We start from the raw sequence: 24,102 nt of genomic DNA on the forward strand, positions 1-24,102 counted from the left end.
AGAGCGAGGACCGGTGCGGGTGCGGAGGGGGTGGGGCGGGAAGGTAGGCTGGGGGGCGGGGCTCTCTGGGGGCGTGCCGGCTGCGTGGAGACACGCGCTCTGGGCCGCAGCAACTGGCTCCAAGTTCCCTCCCTCGCTCTCCCGCGGAGCCTGCCTGAGCCCGCCCCTTCGGTGCGGAGGAGCAAACGCGGCCGCCGTCAGCCCAGCCCTCCGTTGCTGCCTGATCGCGGCCCGTTCGGCTAACCCGGTCCACTCCGAGCCGGCGGCGAGGACTCGGCGGCCACTTCATCCTGGCCTGTAGTGCCTCGCGGTCCCCAAGCTCCTCCTCGCGGTCTCCGAAGCCTTGTGCCTGGCCTGGACGCTTTGCAGGGACCGGAGCGCGACCAAGGTAAGCTGGGGGGCTGGCGGGTCTGGAGTACCTCTCAGGGTCCCGCTCTGGCCGGGCCTGGGCGCCCGGGAGCCTGGCCCGCTGTCCGCCCTGAGCCCGGCAGCACGCCGCGGGCCGGAGACGAGGCCCAGGCTCAGAAGGAACGCTGGCTGCTGGGGAGAGGGTGGGCGAGGACGCGACGGACCCCGGCCCCACTCCGTGCTGCATCCCCACCCAGGTCACCTCGTGGGCGCGTCAGTGTGCTGTCAGTTCCTAGGAATGCAGATCTCCAGGGCTCTGAAAGTTTGTTTGTCCCCAACCCCCCACCCCCTCCAGTCCTCCCTCAGCTCGGTTGTCTCTGTTTTCTTTGAAAGCAGGCGGGTTGGAAATAGAATAAAATTGGTCCTGGCTCACTCGTGCCCCTGTCACCTAGCGGCGCTCAGAACTTGGTGACAATGCCAGGCTGTGGGAAGCTGGTGCCTGCGCTGCCCTCCTTTTGTTAGAGCAAGGAGCTTGATGGTGTTAAGGACAGTGACAAGTCTTTTCCCTGGTGTCTAGTGAAGAAGGAAGAGGAGATAACTTTGCTTTTATTACTTCCCAAAGTGGGAATAAAACCACCCGACGCCCAGCTTTTTGACCCTTTCAAGTTGCTATTCAGATTTATTGACAGTCACCCCATTCTCCAAGAAAGAACAGGCATTCTTTCCTGCCTAAGATTCAGACTGACGCTGGGTTTCCCCCCACAGCCAAGTTATGTCCTGTGCAAATCTGGCGCACATCTGTGACAACAGTGCTTGTGAGGACTGCCGAGTCTATTTTTGCAGAGAGGAATATGATAGCAGAATCAGCAGTTTTTTTCTGTATGAATAATATGACTTCCATTTTCATTTCCTCTCTTGGTGTGAAAGAATTATTTAGCATCCACCATTTAGTCAAGTTGTGGCACCTGTGTTGCTGATGTTATTATTAGCATTGTTTATTATCATCATCATTATTATTATCATTACTGTTGTATTTGTATTCATTTTGTGATATTGAGACCTGGCCATTCAAATGAGACATTTATTGAGCATAGTTATTTTAAGATAAAGGCAGACAAGTTGATGGTAACATGCAATTGATTTACCCCATTACATTTAATCTGTGACATCTCTTAATTTATTCACCCAAAAGATGTGAATTGAGCACAGGTATGACATTACTTCCTGAACCTGAAAATCTGCAAAGGCCTTAGTGTAGGGCATGGAAGATAGTTCTAGAGAAATGTTAGATATTTTTATTTTTGTTTTTATTTTCAACCCATGTTTTTGCTGTTCAGGAAAAAAAAAGTGGTTCTTTTGTTTGTTTTTATCCCAGATCTTTTAAAGCATGATCTATTTTGAGTCAGCGATTTAATTTTAGATCAGAATTGAGGTTGGGGTGTTTGCAGGAGACTGGCAAGCTGTTGGCTTTGTGTATCCTCAATGGCTGAGAAGGGGGTATTTGGTAATTGTCTGGTCTATGAGTCTGAATCCAGTCATGGCCTGGTGAGTTTCATAATAAGACCCGGTTGTCCATGTAGAGCTTAAGGTTCTCTGCTCTGAATCTTGTCTTCAAATTGCCCCCTTCTCTAGGTTTAAAATACTACTTTGAATTTCTCGTTGGATAACTCGTGTTGGCATAGAAGTTAGCTAACACTCTTCATGCTTGCCACTCATGAAAGATGAATGTATTTGCTGTGTGATCACTCCCTCATAGTACATCCTAACTCTAGCTTTAAAGCCTCAGGATGGATACCTATAGGCTAAATGGTTGGGAGAAAAATAAAATTACCTACTTGCCCTAATCAGTAACCAAAAGATGATGCTTGCAGCTTAGATATTTTATATGCTCGTCACTTAGCTATCACCCTCTGTCCCTACTATTGACCTTCAAGTGAAAAGTCTTTTTCCTTCTTCAGTGTTTAGCTACAGACAGGCTTTGCCTTAGTCAAGCTGCTGTAGGTATAGCCCATTGACAGTAGGTGGTGCTGTGGGGAACTCTGGGAGCTCAGCCACAGTACAGGTATGCTTAAGGAAAATTCAGGATTAATCTACACCACAGTTTCCCAGCCATGAACCTCCCCACACACACCTCCCCACCGCCCCCACCACCCACCACCACCACCACCACCCCGCCCCCAGTACAGACATCAACCTGCATGAGTGTTAGGAATGGCATAGCTTCTTAAGTTTCCTCTTTGCCTTCTTAACTTTTGGGGAGCATTTACCTGGAGAATGTTTTCTGTTTGAGAGCCTCTAATGTTCTAGATTATAATGTTCTAAGTGCATATTGCTTATAAAAGATATAAGCTGTCCTCCTCACTTTTATTTTTCTTTGTTAGAGTTAGGTGGGCTAACCGAAGCTGAGAGCCTCTCCAACTAATCTGAACTTTTTCTCTTTCCAATATGGACTTTCAGTTCAGAGAAACAAAGAGTAAGGGAGTACTCTCCTCTTGAATTTATTTGGGGAAACCTGTTAGACTGTGATCCCCTCTGTTCTTTTTTTTTTACTTCTTATCATTTTCCTGGCTCCTGGCAGGTTGCAATGGAGAATTGTTATTCAAGGTGAAGACTCTGAATTTATTCTATGCTGCCTGTGTCCCCCCCTTCCCCCCCGCTTAGGAAGTAAATTAGTCTACTCAGTAAAAGGTTTTCTGGCTGGCAATCAGTTACCTCTGAAGGCCAATCCTATGAACAGCATATCTCTAGGCTTCCCCTTACTCCTCTAACAAACAATAGTTTTGCTGTTATCTGCTTTCTGTGGGTGAATTTGGTGACTTGTCTGAGGCATAGCTAATAAATAGTAAGAGGTGTGTAAGTACCAGAGCCTGGCTTTTCTACTGCCCAGAGAGGAAAAGCTTTGTCGTCTCTTAGCTGCTGGTGCTGACTGCTCTCTTCTTCAGGGGTTTGATATCAGCAGATCTCATCACTCAGTGATCGTATTTGGATTTTTCTGGGTAGTGCTTGATCATCAAACAGTGTAAAAGTAGGGGAAATTGAGAGCCTCTCTCTCAATGTCTCTCTCTCTCTCTCTCTCTCTCTCTCTCTCTCTCTCTCTCTCTCCTGAAGAGTCTCATAATGCATAATGCGTGGCAAAAATCACTTGTTTCGAGAGTTGAGAAGGATGGCAGTTGAATGTCTTTGAATTAAATAAAAGGCTAATAAAGACCTTGCAAATGGTGTTGGGTCTGTTTGGGGCTTTTGCTCTTGACAGCCCAGCTCTGCCCCTTAGCGTTGTTACATTCTCTCCTTCAGCAAGCTTGTTTACCACGTTCACTTTCATCTGGTAGGTAGGACTGTGAACTTGTTTTGTTCCACAGTTGAGGCAGAGCCTAAACTTAAAACTTTACAAACAATGGTAGATGGTGTTTGTGAGTTGACTGCCCTACAAACAACAATTGAGGTGAACAAGTAGTCCTTGAGAAACCCTGAGAAGAGCTGCTGACTCAGGCACAGTGCTGTCCCCAAAGCCTGATGGAACTGTCATCCGGGCAATAAAAGTTCTCAAACCAGTTGATGACCATGACAGAATTGAAGGGTGGCTGTGGAATGTCTTTCCTCACTGTCCCCAGCAGTAATGGCAGTGATGAAGAAACGAGCCAACCTTTTCTACTCCACCACAGTCCTTTTTCATCTTATTTGTAGACAACTTGGGCAGGTTTCTTAATGATTATTTGGTAAAATAAACATGCACAACCCATTGCCTGTTTTGATACCTTTGGTTTCTCCCTATATATGAGGGACCAGGGACTGGGTAGAATTTCAGTCTTTTTCATATGATGCAGTTTATCACAATAGGAGAGACTACATAAGGACCTGGTATTAACCTCCCTTCCTTTCCCTCTGCCCATAGTGTGCTCTTGAGATCCACCCCCCCATATCTCTCTCTCTCTCTCTCTCTCTCTCTCTCTCTCTCTCTCTCTCTCTCTCTCTCTCTGACACACACACACACAGTAACACAGTAACACAATTGTCAACTGGCACTGGACTTTAAAACTGTAAATGCTTTGGATGCAAGTCCAAAGGAGAGTACCTCAGCTCTAGAGGAAACTATGTCGTTTAGCAGACAGGTTTCTGGAAGAGCTGTAAAGATCCTGTGGTGTGGTTTGTGCTCCAGGCCAAGATCAACGTGGTTTAAATTGTCCAGTTCCAGATAAGACCTTTAAAAACACAGTCTTAAGCACATGGGATTTGGGGTCTTTGTGTTGTAATAAAAAGCAGGGATTTTTTCCCCTTCCTACTGACACTAGAAGTTTTTTTCACCTTCTTAGATATAGTCTTAAAGAAGAATCATGGATACTACTTCAAAATGACTATTATTAACCAGAGGTGTTTTGGTCCCCCAAACTGGAACTTTGTTTTAAAAAAAAAGAAGTGATTATGCAAAAGGGTATAGTTAATAATTTGTCCTATTATGGTTAGTATATTAAAAATTATTTGCAGAGGAGTCATTGTGTCCCAGGTTGCCAGGTCTTTTTAACAAACAAACAAACAAACAAACAAACAAACAAACACTAGCCAGGGAAAGATGTGATCCCCACCTGTTCATGACAGGTTTTAATTGCTCTTCCTTTAACCGGAAGTCCTGTAGTATCAGTCCTGTTCTATTCAGTATCTGACAAAAACAACTTCAAGGAGAAAGGTTTATTTTGGCGTATAGTTCCAGGTGAGTCACTGAGGCAGGAGGGTGAGCCATTGCAACTGGAGTCAGGAGGCAGCAGGAAATGGTTGCTTCTACCCAGCTAGCCTTCTGTGTTTGTGCAGTTCAGGATGGAAGCCTAGGGAATAGAATAGACATCTGGGGTAAGTCTTCTCACCTCATCTAACCTACTAGGCATCCTTGACAGTCACGTTCAGAGGCTTACCTCACCTAAATAAGCCCTTGGTGATGTGATTGAAGGCTTGTTGCCTAGGTGATTCCAGACCTGATTAGGTTGGTAATCAAAACTAACCTCTTTAGAGTGCAACATGGGGAAACAGAGAATAAATCAAATCAGTGGTTCTCAAGCTTCCTTATGCTGCAACCCTTTCATACAGTTCCTCACGTGCTGCTGACCCCCCAAAATTATTTTCGTTGCTACTTCATAACTGTAATTTTGATGCACTTATGAATCATAACAAAATATCTGCTATGTAACACCCCCCGCAAAGGCTTTGTGACCCACAGGTTGAGAACTGCTTAATTAACTGAATATAGGAAAACCTAACTTAAAGAAATTCCAAGTGCAACTGAGAGTGGGGAGGATTTCCCACCTGAAGAGTCTCAGTGAGAGAACTTTAGTGAGTACTAAGCGTTAAAACAAAACAAAACAAGCAAATCAAAACAAAACCAAAAAATAAAGAAGGCAACCTTTGAAGGGTATTTGACAATACAGATGGTTTAGGCAAATGTCCTTTGGCAAAGAGAAACAGAAGAGACAAAACCAGGTCAGCTGTTGGCCTTGCAGACCACAGTGTGTGTGTGTGTGTGTGTGTGTGTGTGTGTGTGTGTGTGTGTGTGTGGTGTTTGTTCTCCATTTATTCTATTATGGTAGGACCTGGTGGTTTAGTCTGAAGAGGACTTGGCTTTAATTTGCAGATTTAGAGACTCAGTGGTGGGAAGGGGACAGATAGTGGATCTTTGTAGAAAAGTGGAAACCTGAAGCCGTGATCAAGGTTTGGGGTGCAAAGGAGCAGTGTTTGGTAGACTAGGAGGAAGCAGAGAAGGTGGAAAGCCTGGTGTCTGTGGGATTCTGAATTTTCCTCCTCATGTAACACACCTCTGACTTTGAGATGTGTCATCATTCTCCATGCTACTGGGATAGATCTACAGTGTCACTTGGACTGTGACACAACCCAGTTATGATGTGCATCCTGATTTCAGGTCATGAGACAGGAAAATAGATGTGCTTTTTGATCAGTGCAGCCTGTTCTGCAGGTCAATGTTGGAGGACTTGTTAACTTGTATCTTACTGCTTGTCCTTGAGGAAGTGAGTTGAGCCCTGTGTTTGGGAGCTTGGGGAGAAAGGTCTTTACAACTGCTAGATTTCACCGGCCTCCTACTCAGAAACTGGGCCCTGGTGAAGACTCTCTGTAGTGTGCTTCACAAACGTGAGAGGGAGATGTGCATTGCATTCATGTGCACACATAGTCTAGATTGTTGGTATCCCAGAGACCAGCATCGGGGAAGCCCAGATTTGCCATGTTTCAGGGAGTTTCACACCCTCTGTGTCCATATGGTTTGGAATGGGGACAGACCTGGGAGATCCACACTGTTCCTCTGTCGTTTCATTGAGCAGGCTGAGGCTCTGGGCATCCCACGTCAAAAGTGTACTTGTAGCCAGCGAATAGCTAAGTAGGTTCCTTGAGAAGAGGGATGGGTCTCCCAATCTAGTTAGTCTGTGTGGGGGTGCCGACTGGTTCTGTGAAGTTCATTTAGTGCTCGAGGCTGCAGGACCTCAGGTCCTCGTCTTTAAAATGGGAAAGGCTGTGCTGCTTACTTCAAGACCATTGTGGAAGTTAGGTGAGAAGCTTACAAAGTGCAGAACTCTTGTCTTTCCCTCTTATGGATCTCGTGTCTTAATCCTTGCCTGTATTATGATTTCTTCTTTTGGGTCTCGGGATAAATGTTATGGTATCTGGTGTCCCATGATTGCTGAGGTTAGAGTGGTGGTCCTTTTCCCAGCCACGGTGATGTTTTCATTCATAGCCCTCATCCCTAGCTGAAACTAAACCTGGAGTTTGTGCACTGAGCAGACCTCTCCGCGAGTTGGAATTCTTGCTCACATTTGTTCCTCGTACTGTGGTGGCCCACATGGTGCCAGCTGCACTGTCCTGCTACAGGCAAAAAGGCCCTTGTCCTCTGGGATCTCGGTGACCTAGCCAGTAGATCTGATCTCAAGTCGTCTTTTCCTTTGTCACGGTGTCCACTCTGAACTGACTGGCTTCTTAGCTGAGCAACGTGTACCCGTCCTCCACAGTCTTTGCAAGATTACACAGGGGCAGAGAGGTTGGAGAGGGGAAGAGGTTGTGCTTAGGAACGTGGGATTCTTTGTGGGGCGGGAGATTTGCAGTGGCTTGTGGGAGATAAAGCATGTTTGGCCTTTGAGCTGAATGTCACTCACCACAGGTCACCTAAGGCCTGAGATATTTCATACAGATAGTGATTATTATATAATAAACTCACGGGAGTTGGGACGAGGAAGTGGTAAGTGATTAAGATGACTCACTGCTCTTCAGAGGACCAGACCTGGGTTCCTAGCACCCATGTCAGGTGGCCTGTAATTCCAAGTCCAGGGGATCTGACACCCTTTTCTCACATTTTCAGGCATGTACACATATGGCACGAAAATATACATATACTCATAAATAAAAACGATAAAAAAATTCAAAAGCAATGGGATCAGAGGGTAGCAGGTGACTGTCACCTCTGTGAAAGTGGCTAGTGCTTACCAGCTTATTCCAGTGACAGTCTTATTCCTGTGACAGTCAAGGGGAGCCACCTTGACATTGTGGTGATAGACCCTGTCAACTGCCACTCTGCACTGTGGTTCTTCTCCCAGGTCCTGCTCAGTTGTTTGAGTCACTTTGGGTACTGTACCTCATTGCTGTGACCTGCTGGTGATTTGTTTTAAATGCTATCTGCAGTTTTCAAAAAGGAAACTGTTCTTTCAGAAATAACTACACGTGCGCAGTCTCTGGGCTTTAGTCTTTCTCAGTGCTTTCTTACTGCTTGTTTCACAGTTCTTCTGTGCAGACACCCTGTAACCATGGATATGTGTATACTTTTAGTTGCCATACCTGTCAGCTACATTAGTCATCTTTCCTTGGTTTACCATGGGCCGCTATTCCCACTCTTGTCGAAAACAGTGTGAGCCCCAGACACTCGCTTAGTGTGCAGAGACCCTGGGAGCTATCCATCGATAACACCATGAAAGCCATGAATAAAGGACATTTGGAAATTGGGCTCAGTACGTGTGGACTGGTGGCAAGGAGCGATACTTGTGTGTGTATTTTCCCTGTGTAAAAGGAACAGTGTTGAACTGGGAGGCTTCTATCACATGATCATTACTTGGAATGCCGTGTTTTCCTTCCTAACCAAACTTTGTTCTTACTGGGTTGGGTGATTATGAGCAAATGAGAAAAATGACCACTGGCTCCTGGACAACGTGTGTAGATGCTTTCCAACTTTAGTTGACCCCAGCATGTTGCATGCCTGGCTCCTAGGTCTAGGGGATGCTGCCTAACTCACTCTGTTTGCCTAGGGTGGCTATTGAGTTTGAAGGGATAGGACTGACTGAGTAGAGACTTAGTTCTTTGTTCTTTGATTTATTGAAGATTTTTAAGTAGTTCTTGGTTATAAATTGATGTTTGTAGCTCGTAGTGGAGGAGAATATTATCATCAGTACATAAATATGTATTTTGCAGGTACTTGAAATGTTTTTATTTATTTGTTTGTTTGTTTATTTTACTTATTCACTTTACATCCCACTCACTGTCCCCCTCCTGGTCACACCCTCCCACAGTAACTTCTTCCCATCCCCACTTGCCTTCTCCTCTGAGAGAGTGGGGCCTTCCTTGGGTATCTCCCCAACCTGGCACATGAAGTCTCTGAAGGGCTAGGCCCATCTTTGCCATCTGAGGCCAGACAAGGCAGCCCCAGCTTGAAGAACATACCCCACGTACAGGCAACAGCTTTTCGGATAATCCCTGATCCAGTAGTTTGGGACCCACATGAAGACCAAGTTGCACATTTGCTATATGTGTGTGGGAGGCCTAGGTCCAGCCCATGGTTCTTTGGTTGGTGGTTCAGGCTCTGAGAGCCCCAAGGGTCCAGATTAGTTGACTCTTCTGATCTTCCTATGGAGTTCCTATCCCCTTCAGGTCCCAAATCCTTCCCTCTTTTCTTTCATAAGAGTCCCCAAACTACATCCACTGTGTCGCTGTGGGTTGCTGCATCTGTCTAAGTCAGCTTCTGGGTGGATTCTCTCACAGAACAGCCATGTTAGACCCCTGTCTGCAAGCATAGCAAAGTATCATTAATAGTGTCAGGGATTGGTACTTGCCCATGGGATGGGCCTCAAGTTGGACCAATTATTTGTGGGCCATTCCTTCAGTATCTGCTCCATCCCCCGTGCCTGCATTTCTTGTGGACAGGATAAATTTCAGGTTGAAGGTTTTGTGGGTGGGTTGGTGTCTCTGTTGCTTCACTGAGGTTCCTGCCTGGCTACAGGAGGTATTCTCTTCAGGATCCATATCCCCAATGCTGTGAGTCACAGTTAAGGTCACCCCCATTGATTCTTGGGTGCCTTACTTATCCTCCATCTCTGTCACATCCTGGAGATGCCCCTCAACTCCCCACTTTCATCAGTTGCAGATTTCCATTCATTCTCGTGGCCATCTGGCCATCTCCCCTGTCTCTCCTGAACCCCGCCTCATTCCCCTCCTCATCTGTTCTCCTACCCAGTTCCCTCCCTCCATATGCCTCCTATGACTATATTATTCCTTCTTCTAAATGAGTTTCAAGCATCCTTGCTTGTGCTTTCTTTCTTGTTTAGTTTCTTTAGGTCCGTGGAGTGTGGCATAGTGTATCCTGTATATTATGGCTAATACTGACTTATAAGTTATGAGTACAACATTATATATGTCCTTTGTGGACTGGATTACCTCACTCAGGGAGATATTCGAAATATCTATCCATTTGCTTGCAAAATTCATGATGTCTTTGATTTTCATAGCTGAATAGTATTCTATTGTGTAGATATACCATATTTTCTTTATCTATTCTTTTGTTGAGAGACATCTAGATTGCTTTCATTTTCAGGCTACTACAAATACAGCTGCTATGAACATAGTTTAGCAAGTGTCTTTGTGGGATGTTGGTGCAAGTTTTGGGTATATGCCCAGGAGTGGGATAGCTGAGTCTTGAAGTAGAACTATTCCCAATCTTCTAAGAAACCAGCAAATTGATTTCCAAAGTGGTTGTATAAGTTTGCACTCCCACCAGCAATGAGGAAGTGTTTCCCTTGCTCCACACCCTTGCCAGCATGTGCTATCTCTTTAGCTTTTGATCGTAGCCATTCTGATGAATGTAAGATGGAGCCCCAGAGATGGTTTGATTTGCATTTCCCTGCTGATCGAGGACTGTGAACATTTCTTTAAGTGCTTCTTGGCCATTCGAGATTCCCCTGTTGAGAATTCTGTTTAATTATGTACCCCATTTTTAATTGGGTTGCTTCGTTTGTTGGTGTCTAAATTCTTGAGTTCTTTGTGAATTTTGAGTATTAGCCTTCTGTCAGATATAGGGTTGATGATGATCCTTTCCCAATTGTAGTCTGCCAATTTGTCTTATTGACAGTGTCCTTTGCATTACTGAAGCTTTGCAGTTTCATGAGGTCCCATTTATCTATTGTGGTCTTTGACCCTGAGCCATTGGTGTTCTGTTCAGGAAATTGTCTCCTGTATCAGTGCACTCAAGGGAATTTTTCATTTTCTCTTCCATGAGATTTAGTGTATCTGGTTTTATGTTGAGATCCTTGATCCACATGGACTTGAATTTTGTGCACGGTGATAAATATAGGTCTACTTCATTCTTCTATGTGAAGACACGCAGTTAGATGAGCACCATTTGTTGAAGATGCTTTCATTTTTCCTTTGTATGGTTTTGGCTTCTTTATCAAAAATCAAGTGTCCACAGCTGTGTGTTTAGTTTCGGGTCTTTGATTCGATTCCGTTGATCAATGTGACTGTTTCTGTACCAGTACCATACAGTTTTTAATCACTGTTGCTCTGTAGGACAGCTTGAGATCAGCAATGGTGAGTCCTTCTGACATTCTTTTATTGTTCAGAATTGTTTTAGCTTTCATGGTTTCTTGTTTTTTGGTTTTTTTTCCCCCATATGAAGTTGATAATTGCTCTTTCAAGGTCTATAAAGAATTGTGTTGGAATTTTGATGGGGATTGCATTGAATCTGTAGATTGCTTTTGGTAAGATGACCATTTTCACTATGTTAATCCTGCCTATCCATGAGCATGGAAGACCTTTCCATCTTCTGATATCTTCAATTTTATTTCATCAGGGACTTGAAGTTCTTCTCTAACTTGGTTAGTGTTACAAAATCTTTTATATTATTATTCATTGCTATTGTAAAGGGTATTTTCTCTAATTTCTTTCTCAGCCCTTTTATCATTTGTATAAAAGAGGGCTACTGATTTCTTTGAGTTAATTTTGTATCCAGCAACTTTGCTGAATGTGTTTATCAGCTATAGAAGTTTTCTGGTAGAATTTTTGGGGTCACTTATGTATACTATCATGTCATCCCAAAATAGTGATACTTTGGCTTCTTTCTTTCCAATTTGTATTCCCTTAATCTCTTTTAGTTGACTTATTGCTCTGGCTGAAACTTTAGGTACTGTATTGAATTTTTGAATTGATAGAGAGAAAATGGACAACCTTGACTTGTCCCTGATTTTAGTGGAATCACTTAAGTTTCTTTCCATCTAGTTTAATGCTGGCTATTGGTTTGCTGTATATTGCTTTGATTCTGTTTAGGTATGTGCCTTATATCCCTGATCTTCCTAATACTTAAAAAGGGGTGTTGGATTTTGTCAAAGGCTTTTTCAGCATCTAATGAGACGATCATGTGATTATTTTCTTCCAGTTTGTTTATATTGCGGATTGTTGATAGATAGCTTTTATTTATTAAACCATTCCTGCATCCCTGGGATGAAGCCTACCTGATCATGCTGGGTGATGTTTTGGGTGTGTTTCTGGATTCTATTTGCAAGTATTTCTTGAGTGTTTTCACATCAATGATCATAACAGAAATCTGTCTAAAGTCCTCTTTCTTTGTTGAGTCTTTGTGTGGTTTAGGTATCATTGTGACTATAGTATCATAGAATGAGTTTGGCAGAGCTCCTTCTGTTTCTATTTTGTGGAATAGTTTGAGGAGTATTGGTCTTAGGTCTTCTTTGAAGGTCTGGTAGAATTCTTCACTAAAACAATCTAACTCTGAGCTTTTTTGATTGGAAGACTTTTGATTACTGCTTCTATTTCTTTTGGAGTTATAGGGCTTTTTAAATAATTGACCTGGTCTTGATTTAACGTTGGCAAGTGGTATCTGTGTAGAAAATCGTCCATTTCATTAAGGTTTTCCAATTTTATGGAGTACAGGCTTTTGACGTAAGACCTAATAATTCTTTGAATTTGCTCAAAGTCTGTTGTTATGTCTCACTTTTCATTTCTGATTTGGTTTATTTGGATACTGTCTGACTTTTGGGTAGTTTGGCTAGGGCTTTGTCTATCTTCTTGATTTTCTGCGAGAACCAGTTCTTGGATTAGTTGATTCTTTGTATTGTTTTCTTTGTGTATAACTGATTGATTTCAGCCTCATTTTTATTATTTCCTGTCTTTTACTCCTCTTTGGTATGCTTGCTTCTTCTTCTGTCTTTTTTTTTCCAGAGCTTTCAGGTATAGTTTTGATTTGCTGGTTTGAGAACTTTCTAATTTCTTTATGGAGGCACTTAGTGCTATGAACTTTCCTCTTAGTACCGCTTTCACTGTGTCCCATAAAATTTGGGTCTGTTGTGCCTTCATTTTCATTGTCTTCTAGAAAGTCTTTACCATTTTTCTTTATTTCTTTTGTGACCCAGAGATCATTGAGTAGATCATTGCATTAGTGTGTAGAAACATCATGTGTTTCTGTTGTAGCAGTACAACTTTAATCCATGGTGGTCTGATAAGGCATCATTTTAAGTCTCTTGTATCTTTTGAGGCTTGCTTTGTGACTGAGTATGGGCAATTTTGGAGAAGGATCCATTAGGTGCTAAGAAGAAAGTATATTGTTTTGTGTTTGGGTGAAATCTTCTGTAGATGTCTGTTAGGTCAATTTGATTCATAATGTTGGTTCCTTATTTCTCTGTTTAGTTGTTGTCTAGATGACCTGTCTATGGCTTTTCTTTGGCTGCTGAACTATTTCTTCTATTGTATCTTTTACATCTGAGATCCTCTCTTCTATTTCCTCTATTCTGTGGGTGATGCTTGCATCTGTTGTTCCTGTTCTCTTCCCTAGGTTTTTCATCTTCAGGGTTCCCTTGTTTTTTTGTGTTTTCATTATTGTGTCTATTTCTATTTGCAGGTCTTGCACAGTTTTATTTCTTTCTTTCACCTGTTTAATTGTATTTTCCTGTGTATCCTTACAGAATTTATTTGTTTCCTCTTTAAAGGCCTCTACCTGTTTGAATGTATTTTCCTGTATTTTTTAAGGGATTTGTTCATTTCCTCTTTAAAGCCCTTTGTCATCTTTATAAGATTGGATTTAATGTCATGTTCTTGTCCTTCTGTTATTAGGATCCTCATGGCTTGCCTCTGTAGAGTAGCTGTGCTCTGAAAGTGTCATATTGCACAGGCTTTTGTTGGTTGTTTCCTTTTGAGGGTCTTTAGGCATCTGGGTGACTTTGGTGCCTGGATGTTCTGGTTGTAGTAGGTATTGGGGGAGAGGGTTAGCCTTGATGGCCCCTGGCAGCCTCTGATGGGTATTCTTGGGCTGTATGGCTCAGGACCCTCAGGTGCAGTGATGATAGGCAGAGAGATGACAGGAGAATGGAGGTCCTCTGGGGATAAGGGGCTGCTCAGGGCAGCTTGGGACACCTCAAAGGACTCAGCAAGGAGGGAAAATGGGTGGAGGAAGAGAATCTAACCTCTGTAGTTCATGCTCTTCAGAAGAAGGTGTGCATAGAAGTGGGGGATGGGGGATGGAATTCCAGAGGAGATTGCAGGTTGCTTAGGGTAGCATGGCGTACCCCAGAGGACTCTGGGAACAAGCAATAAAATATTCTTAAGTAGGTTCAGAAAAGACTTGTGGTCTATCAGAATTGCTTGATTTTAAAGAAGAAAATGAACTTTTCCTTAGAAGTGATGAGAGTCTGACTAATTGATGAGAGTTGGGCAGGGGAGGGAGGGAGGAAGGGGAACACACACACACACGCACACACACACACACACACACACACACACACCACACACGCACACACACACCACACACACATACATACACACCACACACACACATACACACCACACACACACATCACACACACATACACCACACACACACACCACACACACACACACCACACACACACACACACACCACACACACATACACACATACACACACCACACACACACACACACACACACACACTCACTCACGGGGTCGGGGGAGAAGAGAGGGTGTCACACTCTGCATGCTGCATTTTCTTCCAGATACAAGCGGCTCTGCCCTCTCTCATCAGCCTGATGTGTGCTCCAACTCGTGACTTTTCTTCCTGGCTTATCTGATTTCTCTTGCAGGTTTTTCTCCTTTCAGCATCCACTAGCACAGGTCCAGGCTGTTTTGCTTGTCAATCCCCGACTGCTGTTTTCCCCTAGGGTTTCCTGGAGCCATTTCTCCACATGAAGCATTCTGATTCTTAGGTACCGAGAGTCAGCGATACGGAAACCATATCTAGGGAGGGGCTTTTTCCTTAGAGTAGTAAGGCAGAGCCAGCAGCAAACACATTATAAGGAAGCAGCTCATGTGATTAGGGAGGCTGAGTTATCCCATGGTTTGCTATCTGCAAGCTGGGGGAGCAAGGGTAGCCAAGATGGATTCCAGACCAAGGTCAGGTAACAGATGGCCCAGATCTAGCAGCCAAGCAGACAGGGCACTGGAAAGAGTATGAATGAATTCAGTCTTCCTGTACAATTTTGTTCTGTGTGGTTATAGAATGCTCACCCACTTTACCTAGCCCACCAATTGCATCATAACCGCCTCTTAAAACACAGCTGGTAAGAATGTCAAGCCAAAATATCTGGGTACCCTGGAGGTCATTCAGATTGACTTGTACCCTTAGCTATCATGTGCCTGTGGCATGATCAGTGTGCCTAATTAGGTGAGTGTTTTCAAATCATTCTGGGAAAATAATGGTTTTCCCAGTGTGTTGAAATGGGCTAATTAGGTCCCCCTAAGAGTTGGTCTTCTTTAGAACATTCTGGAGTATCTTACAGCACTTCCCTTCCTACCAGCACATCTGCCATGAACTCAGTAGATGTCTGCATCTTACCCAGCTGTTCTGGTTCTGTGTGTCTGTTCTGGTTGTTTGTTTTGTGTTTTGTTTGTTGTCTTTTTAAAGTAGAGAGTGTTTAGCAAAGGAACATCAGGACCCTTCTCCTTACTGTACAAGGCATACATGGTGATCACCATGCTCACAAGTTGGCATCAGTTCCGTGCAGACCAGCAGCATCTGTCCACTTCACGGCTAATGCCTAGCATTGTTGCCATTCAAATTTAAGACAGAAAAGCAGTTTTGCACAATTAGACTTGATTTTTAGTTTTCATTCTAATTTGATTTTGAGATTTAAAAACAGAGAGAAATGTTTTGAAACATAAATATATTGTATCTGATTTCAACATCAAATAGGTTGGATCTGATGGCTACTATCATGTTTAAATCTAATGTGGGGAAATTCTACAAAGGAAGCACCTTTCCAATTTCATGTATGTTCCTGACACTGTTGTTCTGCAGTCCACAAAGTGCTACTATTGAGAAGCACTGGGATGTAATTAAGTCAGGAGGGAGGAGGGGTCCATGGATGGTGTTAGTATCCTTGTAAAAGATCTGGAGAGAGATCCTGCATCTTCCTGCTCTCAAGGATATAGTGGTATGTCATGGATGACCCAGGAAACGGACCTTTACCAGATAACAGATCCAGACACCCTGACCTTGGACTTCTCATTCTTAGACTGTGAGAAAAAAATTCCGTTCATAAGCCACTCCAGTGTAGACTATTTTATAAAATACTGCCTATTAGAGTAGCAGCCTAGGTGGGTTAATGATCCCCTCTTTGAAGAAAACGTCATTCACACAGAACATTGTGTCAGAGTGCATGGTTCCCCTTGCGTTTTGATGTGGAATGCAACAGAATTCTCCTAAGAGACTTTCTTCTGCAAGCAGGAGCGGTGTTCCTGGAAGCTGAAGCAGCACATATGGCAGCAGCACTTGGCGCTCAGAGAGTTTTCAGTAGATTAACTGCATCTCTGTGGAGACCTGGGAAACCCACAGTGCTGGCTGGGTTTGTGGACTTGAAATAACCTTAGAACAACCTTGGGGAAGTGGAGATCTTAGTCGAGGAATTGCCTCCGCTACATTGGCCTGGGAGGGTGTTTGTGGGACATTGTCTTGACTACTACGTAATGTCAGAGGGCACATCCCACTGTGGGTGATGCCACTCTTGGGTGGGTGGTCCTGGGCTGTATTTGAAACCTGGCTAAGTAAGCCATGGAAAGGGACCCATTCCTCACACCCCGTTTCATTCAGTTCCTGTTTTGGTTCCCTTGAGGATGAATTGTAACCCCCTATAACCAGTTGTAACCAAACAAACCCCTTTATTCCCCAAGTTGCTTTTGATGATAGTGTTTATCACAGCAATGAAAAACTAGGACACTCTTTCTAGAACGGGATGAGTTCTTTCCCACCAGGACTGTACCCATGAGCTAAGGCCTCCAGACTGCAGACTGGAAGACAGGTCAGACTCCTCAGATGTTTTTTTTTCCTCATACTTAGGAGCTTACTGGAAACTGAGAACTCTTGGATCCCTCAGCTTCCCCACCCTATCCTCCATTTCTGCCCTTCCCAGGTCCTTTCTGCGTTCTTGGAGGAACCCATCTTTCTTTCTACCTTGGACATCTTTCCCTTTCTCGTCTTCCCGCTTCTGCTGTACTCACATCTGAGTCAGCTGACATACTGTCCGCTCCCATTTCCAGGCTGCTCAGAGCCCTGGTTACTTAGAACAGAGTACTACGTATCTTTCTGGGTCTTCCCTGGCTTGGGCCCTGCATCTGCAGCCCCCTTCCTGACCATCTCAGTCTCCACACCTGCTCTTTGCTTGGCCTGAAGCTTGTTCGGCTTCCGTTCTGGTTTAGGCTCCTTGGTCATTCTATAACTGTCCCGTTGTAATGTCTTCACTTTAATTTTCTTCGACCTTCTGTGTTCTGATAAAAAGAACAAAGGAAGCAATCATGTCTTCATGATGCTTGAATAGCCCGAATGCAGAGGCATGAAGTACGTTAGCCAGGCAATAAACAGAGGATGTCAGTCCTAATGGATCCAGCTGAGGCTACTGGCCATCTGCTTCAGACGTGCTCTCCGCTGTTTGTGAGTGGGGCTTATCTACAGGTCAGGGTGAGTAATTGCCCACGAGCTGAAGGAGTCTGCAGTTGGGAATGAGGAACTGTGTCCTGGAGAATTGTGGAGCATGGACGATGTGTTGAATGACTAATGTACTGAAGGCGCTTGCAGTTGGGGTTGAGGAACTCCATCCTGAGAGATCGCTCAGGACGGAAGATGAGTTGCAGTGGAGGTGAATGCCTTCACCTTTTCTGGAAGCTCACACGTGTGCTGGCTGCCATGGGACGGCCCTAGCCGCCTGCTCACCATGCACTGAAAATGTTGCTTTCCTGAACTGAGATGTCTGTACGTGTGAGACCCAGGTTTGAAGATTTGACAAAATTTGAAAAAAAAATGCAAAACAGTAGCTATAACTTTTTATATGAATTAATTGCTGAAATTATAACTTTTCTATATATTTTTAAGGTTAAAGTCATAAGGGTGCCTGTCACTTGTTTCTCTTTTACTCTTTCTTATGTAGGAAAACCCAAGACAGTATGTGTTTCATGGCTGTGGCCTGCTGTTTCTCCTGAGTGCTGCCATGAAAGACTCTGCAATTCCTTGACTCCATGTTCTTGGCAGCATTCCGCTAAGCAGATGGCCCTGTGCGAGCAGAAGGGAAAGCAGTAGTAACTGCCGGCAAGAATGGTCTCCCTGAGCACAGACCACGCTGGCTTCATGCCTCTTCTCCTTCCGTCAGGTTACTGCGTTAGATAAGAAGGGCCCATAGATTTGCCTTTGGGTTTCTATAATTCATGGACTTTCTCACGGTTGTTCTCATACATTCAATGCCCCCCACTCCCTGCAAATCCAAATTTCTTAAAGTCTGAACATTTTAGATATCTGTTCTTTCAAACAGTTCGAGATTTTGAAGCACCATGGTCCCTGAGGTGCTCTCAGTTAGTTAAAGTTGTGCAATTATTCCGAAATCTAAAAAACAAAAACAAAAACAAAAAAAAACCTAGAAACATCTGAAATATTTCTCCGTACTGGGAAAGTTAGGGCCCATGAATCCCAGACGTGGGTCTTCAGCTGTGGTGCTGCTTGGATAACAGGCATTGGTACAGAGATAAGAGGCCTCAAGTTGTTTGGGACATGACAGTGGTATGTGGAGATGTGTGGAGACATGGTGGGTAGTGCCTTCCCTTTTCCTGTGTCTGAGGGCTCACACACTGGAGCTTGCTGTGATAGTGGCTCTCATAGTCCCTGACTTCTAGTCTACCTGGACTGTGCCCTCCTTCAACTCAACTTAATCCAGTCTCTATTTTGAAGGCTCCCACACTGGAGTTGTTACAAGGCCTGTCTTCCTAAAGGCTATGTTTGAAATTAGTGTGCTGTCTCTAGGTATGAGGCTAACTGGGCTATCTTTCCCTCAGATTCCTGCTGTTAGAGTGTCTCCACCCTGTGTAGGTGAGAGAATATCGTTGCGGGAAGTGCCAAAGGTCTTGCAATAGCAGAATGGTGTGTGTGCGTGTGCGTGTGTATTCGTGTGTGTGAGTGTGTGTGTGTGTGTGTATTCGTGTGAGGGGGAGGGGGAGAATAAGAGGAATAGGGGAGAGAAAGAGGGAGAGACAGGCAGAGACAGACAGACAGACAGACAGACAGACAGACAGAGACAGAGACACAGAGACAGGGAAGGAGGGAGAGCATTGTCCTTAGGCCCACATGGGGGCTCATAGTACAGATTGGATACTATCTCTCCTTGGAAACTGCTCAAGCCTAGCACTTCCTAGGCTGTGTCAATAGTAATTTGCTGTATCAGAAAGGCCTTTTTAGGTGATAGAATTAGTGAAATACATGTCCTTAAATTACTGAGTCAGAATCTGGGATGGAGAATGGTAGAAAGGCAGGTTTCAGCCTAACATGAGGTTGGAGGAGTCTCAGTCCAAGATAAACTAGAGTGCAACGGGGACTGTCAAGCCCCAGTGTAGTAGACAGACATCTTTCTGTCCTGCACTCCTACGCAGACCCTGCAACATCTTGGTACCTCTTGGCTTTGCCCATTCCCTGTAGAGCCTGCTTCATTTCTAACACATCTTTTCGACTTCTCAATGTGAGATGACTTCATCAGGCCTTGGAGGCTCTGTGCCTGTTCCATGGCAGACTTAATGGAGGAGTCTATTCACTGCACTCTCAGGGGCTCATTGTTGTGAAATAAGGTCACTTCTCCCTTTAACACCACTGCAGACTGATAAACACGTAGAAGCAGAGTGCAGGAGGGGTGAAGCTGCTACCTTCATTTCTGGGACACCTCTTCCTGTTCTGTGATTGTGACTGGACCACAGGCCTCCTGTGAATTGGGATTGACTGACTGCATTAAGATCCTGTTGCACTCCTGAAGTGTTACGGTTTTGCCTTCTCTTCCCCAGCTTGGAGGAGGCTCAAACAAAACACTATCAGAGCTAAAGTGGCAGGTCAGATTACCAGTTCTCTATGCAAAGGCTGCTTGAGGTGACTTGCCCTGTGGTCTGAACTGTCAACCCGTAAAAACACAGACTTTTGTGTAGTGACCTCCCTTCTTGACTAGAGTTGGTGAGATTTCAGAGGATCCTCTCTAGTACAACTATACACAAACCTGTATATACATACACACACACACACACACACACACACACACACACACACACACACACACACACACACACACCTACTAGGAAGCTTTGAGCAGGCAAGTGCTTTGCACAGCAGTTCAGTGTCACCTGGAGGGTAGCTCAGACACAGACTTGCCAATCTGTCCATCTTTGCTGGTAATTCTAAACTGCCCGATGAAATCTTACCTGTGAGGTGCCACTGTTGAAACTGGGACAACAGGTGCATTCAATTGGGATGGTCAGGCAGGAAGGGAGGGGTCTGAAGGTAGTTAGCCTGAATGAAAACCTTGCAGAGGATGTGTGAGATAGGAAGAGCCCCTGCCAGGGCTGGAGCTTCTCATCAGGAACCTCCAATGCAGCGTCCATATTCTTTAGTGTGCATGCATGCATGCATGTGATTTTTTTTTTTGATACATAGCCTTGCTTGGTAGTCTAGGCTTGACTGAAATTTTCTGTTTAGCACAAGCTGACCTTTAAGTTGAGATGCTCTTGCCTCTGCTTCCCCAGTGCTAGAATGACAGCCTGTTCCACCACTATGGGCACAGATGTTCCTTTGTCTTTAGTAGAATCATTCTTACACACTTTGGACATACCTTTGTTCTAGGTGGATTCTCAGTTAAAATCCTGTGTCAGTTAGGGTTTGCTTTGTAGGATGTCATTTGATGAGCATGGTAGCTACCCAGAAGTAAACCACTTATCTTCATTTTAAAAGAAAATGTTTTGTGTATTTTTAAATGTAGCATAAGAAAATCAAAATATTACCCTATGAAAATCTAGTCTTTTTCTTAGGATATTAATAGTTGGCATGTTGCTATTTTTATTTTCAGAAAGCTTCAGTGGTTGTACTTTTAGATAGGTTAAATTTACATACTTAAAATACTTTTTCTTATTCCAGCAAAAATTGATTTAGATGTTTTTAAATTAATTAAATATGTGGAAATATATTACGGTCTCTGAACTTTGTCTCAGTTCCTTATGTCAAAAAGTCCTCAGTGAACCAAATCAAATCTTTTGCAAAATTATGAGGATTTCAAATAGAAATCTAATGGATGTGTATTCTACAATTAAGATTAGTTTTATTTGGAAACAAATTTAACTCCCACAGTATTGAACTATTTATTACTGCATTAGTAAATCCATTCTATTTTCATGGTTTAATTATGTAGTTGACCCATTTAATCTGACTGTTTCACACAACAAAACCAAGTAGAGTCCCTGTTAATCAGTGCTAGCATTTGAGAAGGCGGATTTCTCTTGGGTGGGTGTGGCTGAAAGGAAGTAAAACTTTCCCAGTGCGGTTCTGATGAGGTTTGGTTGTTTTTGTAGTCTGTGAAATAGATACTTTCAGATACAAGATTTCACTGGGAGGCAAGAAAGCTAGCGGTTGAAGTAAAAACTTTATTGTCCCTTGTTGCATAAAGAAGGTTCTCAAAGCTTAGGGTAGCAATGACCTCAATTCCTCTTTGCATGTTAGCCGGGGCTCCAGAACTCTGCTCTGGGTTTCAGCTCTGGGTTTTCTACCAGGCTTCAGTCAAGGTGTTCCTGAAGCAGCTGGCATGCTGTGCATGTGAAGTGGCCCAGAAAGGTAGCTAGAGAGCTGATGGCAGTGGTGGAGAGGGATAAGCTCAGCCCCTTCCCCTTTCTTGACACTGCTTGATCTGTTGGGATTGCAGGTCAAATTTTTTGGCCCAGGATGAGCCTGTATGTGTGTCTTTCATTATGTCCCAGATTAGTTAAACTGTGTGACTCTGGCTATTCAGCAACCCTCTCCTAGGGGGTGGCTTTGTGCCAGGAAGTGCTCCAGAGAGCCTCTGGTATCTAGAGGGGAATCATTCAGGGCAAGGAAGATGGTGGTGAGAGATAGTCCCAGCTCCATCAGTTTGCACTGGGAAGGGATGTGTTTAGGGCTGTCCTAGAGGTCAAATGAGAGCACAAATCAGCTACTTGTTTAAGCCAGTTGATTGTCAACTAGGCGAGCAGACAGGACAAATAACATCCAGGGACCAAGGTCTTAAACCTGGAATCATCATCCGTTGAATTCTGCAGTGTCAGTGAGGGAGAAAGCAAGGGAACAAAGAAAGGTTTTACTGTGGTAGACAGGGGTGTGAGAAAGCATTAAAAGCTGAAAATCCTCATGTAGAACTGATGTATGGTATTACTGCCACTAGGAACGAAATGTAATTGTTACTGTTTTCAATATTGTCAGTGATATATACATACATATACACACATTACATACATACATACATACATACATATATACATACATACATACGTACACACATACATACGTATATATGAGAGTTATTTGATACTGAAAAGACGTGAAATCCCATTTTGGGGTTGTTTGCTGGCAAGTGAGTATTTTTAATCACTAAGCTGTAAATACAAACCTTTTTCAACCAGTTATTTACTGGCTACCCAGTAGTAGTTTCCTAAGACCTATGTGAATTTCAGAGTGCAGCAAGATAGAAATGAAGATAGTGAATTCAAAGTTAACCTATGAAACATCTTGTAGGGAAAGTAAAGGAGTGAATTTTGTGTTTGAACTTGGACTCCTTCCCTAGGAAAACGCCTTATCTGTATGAAAATCTGAAATGTGAAGCACCTCTGACCTCAGCCATTTGGATATGAGATTCTTACTGCCTTTCACTATGAAGATAGCAAAGTTGCCAGTAATATGATGGGGCATGGGTTTGAACTGTAATGTTCTGAAGGCGTTAACTTGACTAGTCTCTATTCTGCTGCCTAGTCATTTTTCTGGACATTGATTTTCTCAGAGCCCTGAGCATAGAATGAAGCAAACAATAAGTTGAACCAGAGTGAAACCTCCTATCTTATTTTATAGACGTGCCCCGTGACTGAGCTAACACAATCCCTCTGCAGATTCTTGTTGGAAGGTGCTCCCATGTGCCAGGGAATAGCATTTTGAGGCTGGGGGTGGCAGGGGCTGTCTCTATATCCGGACAGTACAAAAAGGCTCTGGGGTTCACACGATAGTCCGCACTTTGCCTGTCTATTCAAAGGTTTTACTGCCGAGAAGCACCTGGCCCTCCGTTTTGGTCATGAAAGCTGAATGTTCTGGTACAAGATGAAATGTCCTGTGAAACACAGCACAGCATGGCTGAACCACGGCGGAATTGTGCAACTTAAAAGAAGCCAGCTATGAGTCTCAGTATTATATGATCCTCTTTGTACCAACTATAAGTATAGTCAGCCAAGAAGGAAAAATAGAGATGGCCCAGGCTGGGAAGGAGAGAATGCAGAATTGCTTGATGAGCAGAACATTTAGGTTTTTCAAGAGGAAAATAGTTCTAGAGATGGATGCTGGTGATGATGCATAATTCCCCAGGGGAATGATTAAAATGGTTAAGATGATAAATTTCATGTTATGCATATTTTATACATTTTTAAAACATATATTATAAAAACATGTCTTAGTAAAACCTGCTGAAGCCTTAAAAGAAAAGGTGTGTCCGATATATTGCATTACATTTGACTAGTGCTCGACGCCGTTTTGTAGGCTAGCAGAAAATGCCAGTGTTGATATTGACATCTTTTTATACTTGTTTCCAGAGGACATGAATGGATCTTCTTAGGGAAAGCCAAGCAGAGAGATCTTTTTTTTTGGCTTGAAATAAGTGCCACCTGTTCAGAAAAGCACTTGAGGAGGACTCCAATTATATATCTCACAGAGATGAGGGAGCCAAGTTGGAGGTTTGTAAGTGATTATCTGTCAGGGAACACGAGTATGTGGGAAAGCTGTGTCCTTGTAAGTAAGCGATGGGCATTGGAATCTTTCAGTGAGCTAAGACATTGTGTCCTGAACCCCACATTGGATATATTGTAGAGACTTTTTTTTTTGTGATACTGGGATAATACACAGGGCAAGTACCCTGCTGCATACACCTCCAAATCTGTGTGTGTGTGTGTGTGTG

The 24,102-nt window shown here is 43.7% G+C and overlaps 1 protein-coding gene across 6 annotated transcripts in view; it reads left to right on the top strand.

The window, feature by feature from the left end:
- Positions 1–212: 212 nt before the first annotated feature.
- Positions 213–24,102, top strand: part of Fam110b (family with sequence similarity 110, member B) — a 134,278-nt gene continuing 110,388 nt past the window's right edge. For 4 of the 6 annotated variants that reach the window (XM_087550421.1, XM_087550419.1, XM_087550423.1 and 1 more), the window contains exon 1: positions 213–388. The gene's annotated coding sequence lies outside the window, so the exon portion shown is untranslated. 6 annotated transcript variants of the gene reach the window in all.

Source organism: Rattus norvegicus, chromosome 5 (assembly GCF_021556685.1).
Source record: "Rattus norvegicus strain SHRSP/BbbUtx chromosome 5, alternate assembly SHRSP_T2T, whole genome shotgun sequence".
NCBI classification, from domain to species: domain Eukaryota; kingdom Metazoa; phylum Chordata; class Mammalia; order Rodentia; family Muridae; genus Rattus; species Rattus norvegicus.